The sequence below is a fragment of the Mus musculus genome, chromosome 10 (assembly GCF_000001635.26).
Source record: "Mus musculus strain C57BL/6J chromosome 10, GRCm38.p6 C57BL/6J".
NCBI lineage: Eukaryota > Metazoa > Chordata > Mammalia > Rodentia > Muridae > Mus > Mus musculus.
Genome location: NC_000076.6, coordinates 56,946,383 through 56,953,869, shown reverse-complemented (window position 1 = coordinate 56,953,869; position 7,487 = coordinate 56,946,383). Strand labels below are relative to the sequence as shown.

Here is a 7,487-nt window from a genome sequence, read left to right as displayed (position 1 = left end):
TCATACATACAAAACAAACAGCTCACACAAAAATATCAGACAAACAGGCATGGGATATACATGCCATCAATTAGAAAGAGTCAAGGCTGTAAGATCGAGAATTGACAAATGGGACCTAATGAAACTCCAAAGTTTCTGCAAGGCAAAAGACACCGTCAACAAGACAAAGAGACCACCAACAGATTGGGAAAGGATCTTTACCTATCCTAAATCAGATAGGGGACTAATATGCAACATATATAAAGAACTCAAGAAGGTGGACTTCAGAAAATCAAATAACCCCATTAAAAAATGGGGCTCAGAACTGAACAAAGAATTCTCACCTGAGGAATACCGAATGGCAGATAAGCACCTGAAAAAATGTTCAACATCCTTAATCATCAGGGAAATGCAAATCAAAACAACCCTGAGATTCCACCTCACACCAGTCAGAATGTCTAAGTTCAAAAATTCAGGTGACAGCAGATGCTGGCGAGGATGTGGAGAAAGAGGAACACTCCTCCATTGTTGGTGGGATTGCAGGCTTGTACAACCACTCTGGAAATCTGTCTGGCGGTTCCTCAGAAAATTGGACATAGTACTACCGGAGGATCCAGCAATACCTCTCCTGGGCATATATCCAGAAGATGCCCCAACTGGTAAGAAGGACACATGCTCCACTATGTTCATAGCAGCCTTATTTATAATAGCCAGAAGCTGGAAAAAACCCAGATGCCCCTCAACAGAGGAATGGATACAGAAAATGTGGTACATCTACACAATGGAGTACTACTCAGCTATTAAAAAGAATGAATTTATGAAATTCCTAGGCAAATGGATGGACCTGGAGGGCATCATCCTGAGTGAGGTAACACATTCACAAAGGAACTCACACAATATGTACTCACTGATAAGTGAATATTAGCCCAAAACCTAGGATACCCAAGATATAAGATACAATTTCCTAAACACATGAAACTCAAGAAAAATGAAGACTGAAGTGTGGACACTATGCCCCTCCTTAGAAGTGGGAACAAAACACCCTTGGAAGGAGTTACAGAGACAAAGTTTGGAGCTGAGATGAAAGGATGGACCATGTAGAGACTGCCTTATCCAGGGATCCACCCCATAATCAGCATCCAAACGCTGACACCATTGCATACACTAGCAAGATTTTACCGAAAGGACCCAGATGTAGCTGTCTCTTGTGAGACTATGCCGGGGCCTAGCAAACACAGAAGTGGATGCCCACAGTCAGCTAATGGATGGATCACAGGGCTCTCAATGGAGGAGCTAGAGAAAGTACCCAAGGAGCTAAAGGGATCTGCAACCCTATAGGTGGATCAACATTATGAACTAACCAGTACCCCGGAGCTCTTGACTCTAGCTGCATATGTATCAAAAGATGGCCTAGTCGGCCATCACTGGAAAGAGAGGCCCATTGGACACACAAATTTTATATGCCCCAGAACAGGGGAACGCCAGGGCCAAAAAGGGGGAGTGGGCGGGTAGGGGAGTGGGGGTGGGTGGGTATGGGGGACTTTTGGTATAGCATTGGAAATGTAAATGAGCTAAATACCTAATAAAAAATGGAAAGAAAAAAAAAAAGAAAGAGTCAAGGACCATCTGAAAGAGTAAAGGCTTTGTTATATTAAGTTTTAGTTAAGACTAAGGCCTTGTCAACTGAGATACAAATAAAAGCACCCCTTACATTGTCCTCCATGTAGATGGCAGCACATGACATGAGATTATAACAAGTTGGGATTCTTGGCATACTCAGTAGGCAGAGAAGGAAGTCACTTTGCTTTTCTTTTTGTAATTGAAAATAAATTTTTCTTGCCACACAATATATTCTGAGCCTGATTTCTCCTCCCTTGTCTCTACCCAGATCCTCCCAACCTCTTACCCATCCACTACATGCCTTTTCTATTTCTCCAAAAATCAGACAAATATAAAGAAAAGGCAAAAATAAAACAAAAGAAAATTTAGAAAACAGAGGAAACACAAAGCAAAGCAAAATAAACAAACAAACAAAAATGAGAAAAGGTAGTATATGCTAATGAAGACATACACACATATGAGGAGGGGGAGGAAAATAACTCATAAAAAATCAGAAATCATAACCATAATGTATAATCAAAAGACCAGTAAGATAAAATAAAATGCACAGACATAGTATTCAGACACAAAAATTCTCCAAATATGCCATTGAGATCGTTTTATGTTGGCAATGGCAGCTATACATGGGGTACATCCATTTGTGAGTTAGGGAAAATTTCTTCTATGATTTTGTTGAAATATTTTCTGGGCCTTTGACCTCCCTAGATTCCTTTCATTCATAGATTTGGCTGTTTCACAATCTCCCAGATTTTCTTGATGTTTTGTGATTGGATTTATCTTTTTAACATTTAGCATTTTCTTTGACCGAGTATCTATGTCTTCTACCTTTTCTTCAATGTTTGAGATTCTCTCTTCCATCTCTTGTACTCTGTTGGTGGCATTTACCTCTGAGAATTTGTTTGACCTTCTAAATTTTTATTTGCAGTTCTATCTCATTTTGGGGTTTGTATAGTAATTCTATTTCTACTTTCATATCTTGAACTCTTCATTATTTCATTACACCACTTGTTTGTGTTTTAACAGACTTCATTATGAGAATTAGTCATATCCTCTCAAAGTTCCTTGAGCATAGGCATAATAGCTACTTTGAAATCCTTGTCATATGCTTCAGTTAGATATTTTTAAGGGCTACTGTAGTGGTGTTGCTGGGTTCTGGTGGAGAGATATTATCCTGACTGTTAATGGTTGTGTTTTTACAGTGCTGTCTATGTATCTGGAGTTGGTTTGATTGTAATGTTACTATCTGGCCATGTTTGCTTGTTTGTTTGTTTTTGTTTTGTTTGGATGGGTGTTCTGTTCCTTAGCTTTAGCTGTACTCCTGGATCTTAGGGAAGTGTGGATACTGTGGGTTTCCAGGGGGCTACAGAGTGGCAGAGGATGATAGAGGTAGCCTAGCAAAAGCTGAGAAAGGCTCAGACAAGAACTAAGGGGATCTTGTACACACCTAAAGCTGGAGTCTATAGTGGGCTAGAGGTGTAGTGGGAAGGGGGATTCTACCAAGTAGGGGGCAGGAAGGCAAACAATTATCAAGAGAGACAGGAATAAAAGAGCTAGAGGGGCCTTGAGTCTGAACCAAGGATTGAAGTCTCTGATGGGTGAAGTTGAGGTGGGAGAGGGCCACTTGTAAGCAGCCTGTTACTATCTTGAAAGTGAGAGTAGAAACATCCTAGTGGATGGCAGTAAAGGCAGTGATTCACCTACCTGAGTCCCTGCTGGTTTGGCCACTGAGGGTCCCTGGTAAAAAGTATTTTCAGGTGTTGGGGATTGACATGAAGAAAAGGGGTTGGATTAAAAGGAGGGGCTGAGAGGGCGTACAGGCTGGAGTCCCCCAGGGAAGGAAGGCAGGTTGAGGACCAACCTTGCAATGGTCTGTTACAGGGATAGGGTTGAGACTAGGGTAAATAAATTTAGAACAGGATAAAGATTGAGATGGCCTGCCTGCTTCCCAGACATTCTTAGCCACCCAGAGGTCTTTTTTTCTAGTATGTATCAATTTGAATTATAGCTTAGGAAATAAATCTTAGTAAATTTTCCTCATTCTTTCCTTGACAAAGAAAACAGGGTTATATCTATGAGTAATTCTGGAGTTTGCCATTAGATAAAAAACTATTTGTATCGTAGAAAGTGTAGACACATGAGTGGCAGACCAACTAGGGAAGACTTATAGTTACTTGAAGCCAGTAATTTTACATCGCTATTAGTGGCAATTACGACCTGTCATAAAGCATCAATCAGAGGAAGTTCAGTTTTTACACTACAGGTTTTGTTATTTTTTTATGTAAATAGATGAAATCCAAAACACTTTCATTCTATGAAATAAACCTGGTGGTGCACACCTTTAATCCCAGCATTTAGGAGGCAGAGGCAGGAGGATTTCTGGGTTCAAGGCCAACCTGGTCTACAGAGTGAGTTCCAGGACAAGCAGAGCTACACAGAGAAACCCTGTCTCAAAACAAAAATGAAAAGAACAACAACAACAAAAAGACCTGAATTTACTAATATTTTAATGTTTCCAAACACAGAGATTGCTGCCTGCACTCTGTGGTATGCTCACACACATACCTCAACCAGTGGCTGATGTACTCCCAAACAGCAAAGTTCAAGAGTTCTTATAGGAAAAACTTGCAGGAAGTTATTCGTGCTAGGTCATACAAATGTTTTAGTATATCCTGGTTATTTATAGCACCTTTCCTCAGAATTTGCTCAAGTAGAAATCTCTGTGTGGGTCATCTATTCTTTACATGCCTCTACCAAGATGCAACCCCACATTTCAGACAGATGACTAGGATTAGCCCTAGCCTAATATATCCATGTACCTTGAAAGGAATCCAAATATTTTGGCTTTACATATTTAACCTGATTCTCTCAAAAGTATTTGGAGAAAGCCACTGTATCAGTTAGTATGTAACAAAGGAGATAATTCTGTGTTCACTGACATTTTCCTAAATGATTTATTGCACAGTAGTATGGGACTAAAAGTCAAGTGCACTATATTAGTCATTCTCAGAGCTCGAGAAACTCAGAGGTGTTTTAGATGCTGACATTTACATTTTGGAAGTGAATGACTCCAGAAGGGAGAGAACAAGCAGTAGAGATAACAGCCCTATTCACACAGATTTGTTAAATGTGTATGCTGGCAGATAACTCTCAGATGTTTCACTTAGAACAAACTGTAAAGGACCCTTCTTTGACTAGTATCAATGACAAGTAGTAACATGAAAATCAAAGAAAGAAAATTTCTGCTACATTGATAGTCTTCTGAGTAAAAAATAGTAGAAAGGTTAAGTGTTGTGTAGCCATTCTAGATTCTCTTACTTTGAGTGGTAACATGGACAGTCTGAATAATTATCGCAAAAGGGTGCACTGATTATTTTATTTATTATATAGTGCTTTCAGTGGGAACCAATTCGAACATCAAGCCATTGAAAAACTAGGCAAAGATAGTTATTTAAGTAAGTTTAGTAGTTTAATTATGATGCAATCCTCTGAAACCATTTTAGATATTAATTTTTATTAAATTATTGGTCCATCAACTTTGTTCACTTTACAACAGTCTTAACTGAAGGAAGAGTTTTGTCTTTCCAAAGCTACATATTGAGAAAGAGGAGGAAATTGTGGGGGACTTATGTGATTTCCATTTTTAACATAAAGCAAAGATCATTAGTACCACATAACAGCAACTTAAGAATACAAATCTATATAAGAATAAATCTGTCCAGAAACTCATTCACTTATAGTAATATGATAGGATGATTCAGTGAAGAGAGAACAATTCTTAGCCCAAATGATGTTATACAAAAGAATAGGTATTATTTTAAGGGATGGGGGGAAGGGGCAATACACTTGCATGCTTACTTTATACCATTTAAGATTGGCTCTTAGACTGATTATCAAACTTAGCTTTTCGCAGTGGCAGTATCATAGTCAGTGAGGTTTATCCGAGGCACGATTATTGCTAATTGAATATCAAACTTAAAGATAATTTTTTGTAGGAGAAACAGGGGTTAAGCTATTTTCTTAAGTAGAGAGGTCTTAGACATGAATCCAAAGGCCTTATCCAAAACTATGAAAGAACGATAAACTTGACTTCATCCAAATTTAACACATGAGTTTCAAAAGAGAGCATTAAAGGATGGACCATCTAGAGACTGCCATATCCAGGGATCCATCCCATAATCAGCCACCAAATGCAGACACCATTGCATACACTAGCAAGATTTTGCTGAAAGGACCCTGACATAGCTGTCTCTTGTGAGACTATGCCAGGGCCTAGCAAACACAAAGTGGATGCTCACAGTCAGCTATTGGATGGATCACAGGGCCCCCAATGGAGGAGCTAGAGAAAGTACCCAAGGAGCTAAAGGGATCTGCAACCCTATAGGTGGAACAACAATATTAACTAACCAGTACCCCCTGGAGCTCTTGTCTCTAGCTGCATATGTATCAAAAGATGGCCTAGTCAGCCATCACTGGAAAGAGAGGCCCATTGGTCATGCAAACTTCATATGCCTCAGAACAGGGGAACGCCAGGGCCAAGAAGTAGGAGTGGGTGGGAAGAGGAGTGTGAGGGGGGGGGGAGAGGGTATGGGGGACTTTTGGGATAGCATTGGAAATGTAAATGAGGAAAATACCTAATAAAAAATTAAAAAAAAAAAAGAAATGTAGAGAGAACAATGGTAAATTTGCAAAGCTAGTATTGTAAAGATGTAGATCCAGGATGCATTAGTTATCTATTCTGCATGTTGAACTGTTCCAATACTTAGCATCTTAAATCAAGAAACCATGAGTTTCTAAAGGTCAATGATCTGCAAGTGATATGTGCCTCTGGCTAAAGGCTACAAGAAAGCTGTTACCTAGCCTGCAGCAATCCAAAACTAGCATGTGCTACTATGCGCATCCATTTAATTGTTGGCAGTCCCATGATCCTCTCCATGGCAATCTAATTGTCCTTATAAAGTGAGTTCTCCTTAGAAAGTAATGGGAAGTCGTAAAGAAAGGAGAGAGAGAGAGAGAGAGAGAGAGAGAGAGAGAGAGAGAGAGAGAATACAATAAAAGGCATTATCTTGAGAAGGCACTACAAGAGAGTGAATACCAGAAGATTGGGCTGACTTCCATACATAGCATCAAAAGGACTCATTAGGTTCAATAATAACACAAATGGCACAATAAGCAAAAGGCCAAAATAGTCGAATAGTCCCCTCAATAGAAAATGATAAGTAAATAGATTTTAAAAGTACCTGAGAACATACAGAACATTATTGTCATTATGATCAAAAAAATCAAAGTGGTCATGAAATATCATTTATACTAACACTAGAATGACTATATTCAAAGACGGAGCATACAAACTGGCAAATATTTGGGAAACCTGGGACCTTCATTCCTTGCTGATGGGATGTAAAATGGCACAACCCCTCTGCAGAATAACTTGGTAACTTCTAAAAGCTGAACATCTACTTGCCTTGTGACTCAGCAATTCTAATCCAGGCTAGTTATCCAAAGAAATGAAAGGATGTAGTCCAGCAGAGACATGTACCTTAGTGTTTTTCATTTATGTATTATCTGGTTACACATTGGTCAGTGATTAGATAAAGTAGCACAAATTCACATTGATACAATATAGTAATAGACAACAAAAGAATCCATCTAGCACTCTGATTGTGGGTCTAAGACCCCTGGTTCGTATATATGAGAGGTCTGCCTGATCTGGCCTAAGTTGGAGAAGATGCACTCAATCCTCGAGAAAATTGAGGCCTCAGGGAAGGGGGATGCCTGATGTGGGGAGCACCCTTCCTGGGACAAGGGGGAGGAGGAATGGGATGGGAACTATGGGAGGGGAAACTGAGAGGAGGTCAATGACTAGAGTGTAAATAAATAAAATTTTAAAA

The 7,487-nt window shown here is 39.4% G+C and overlaps 1 non-coding gene across 1 annotated transcript; it reads left to right on the top strand.

Annotated features, from left to right (window-relative positions):
* Positions 1-5,497: 5,497 nt before the first annotated feature.
* On the top strand, positions 5,498-5,633 carry LOC115487547. The gene has a single exon (XR_003949133.1). It is a non-coding gene; the product is annotated as a U4 spliceosomal RNA (small nuclear RNA).
* The last annotated feature ends 1,854 nt before the right edge of the window (positions 5,634-7,487 follow it).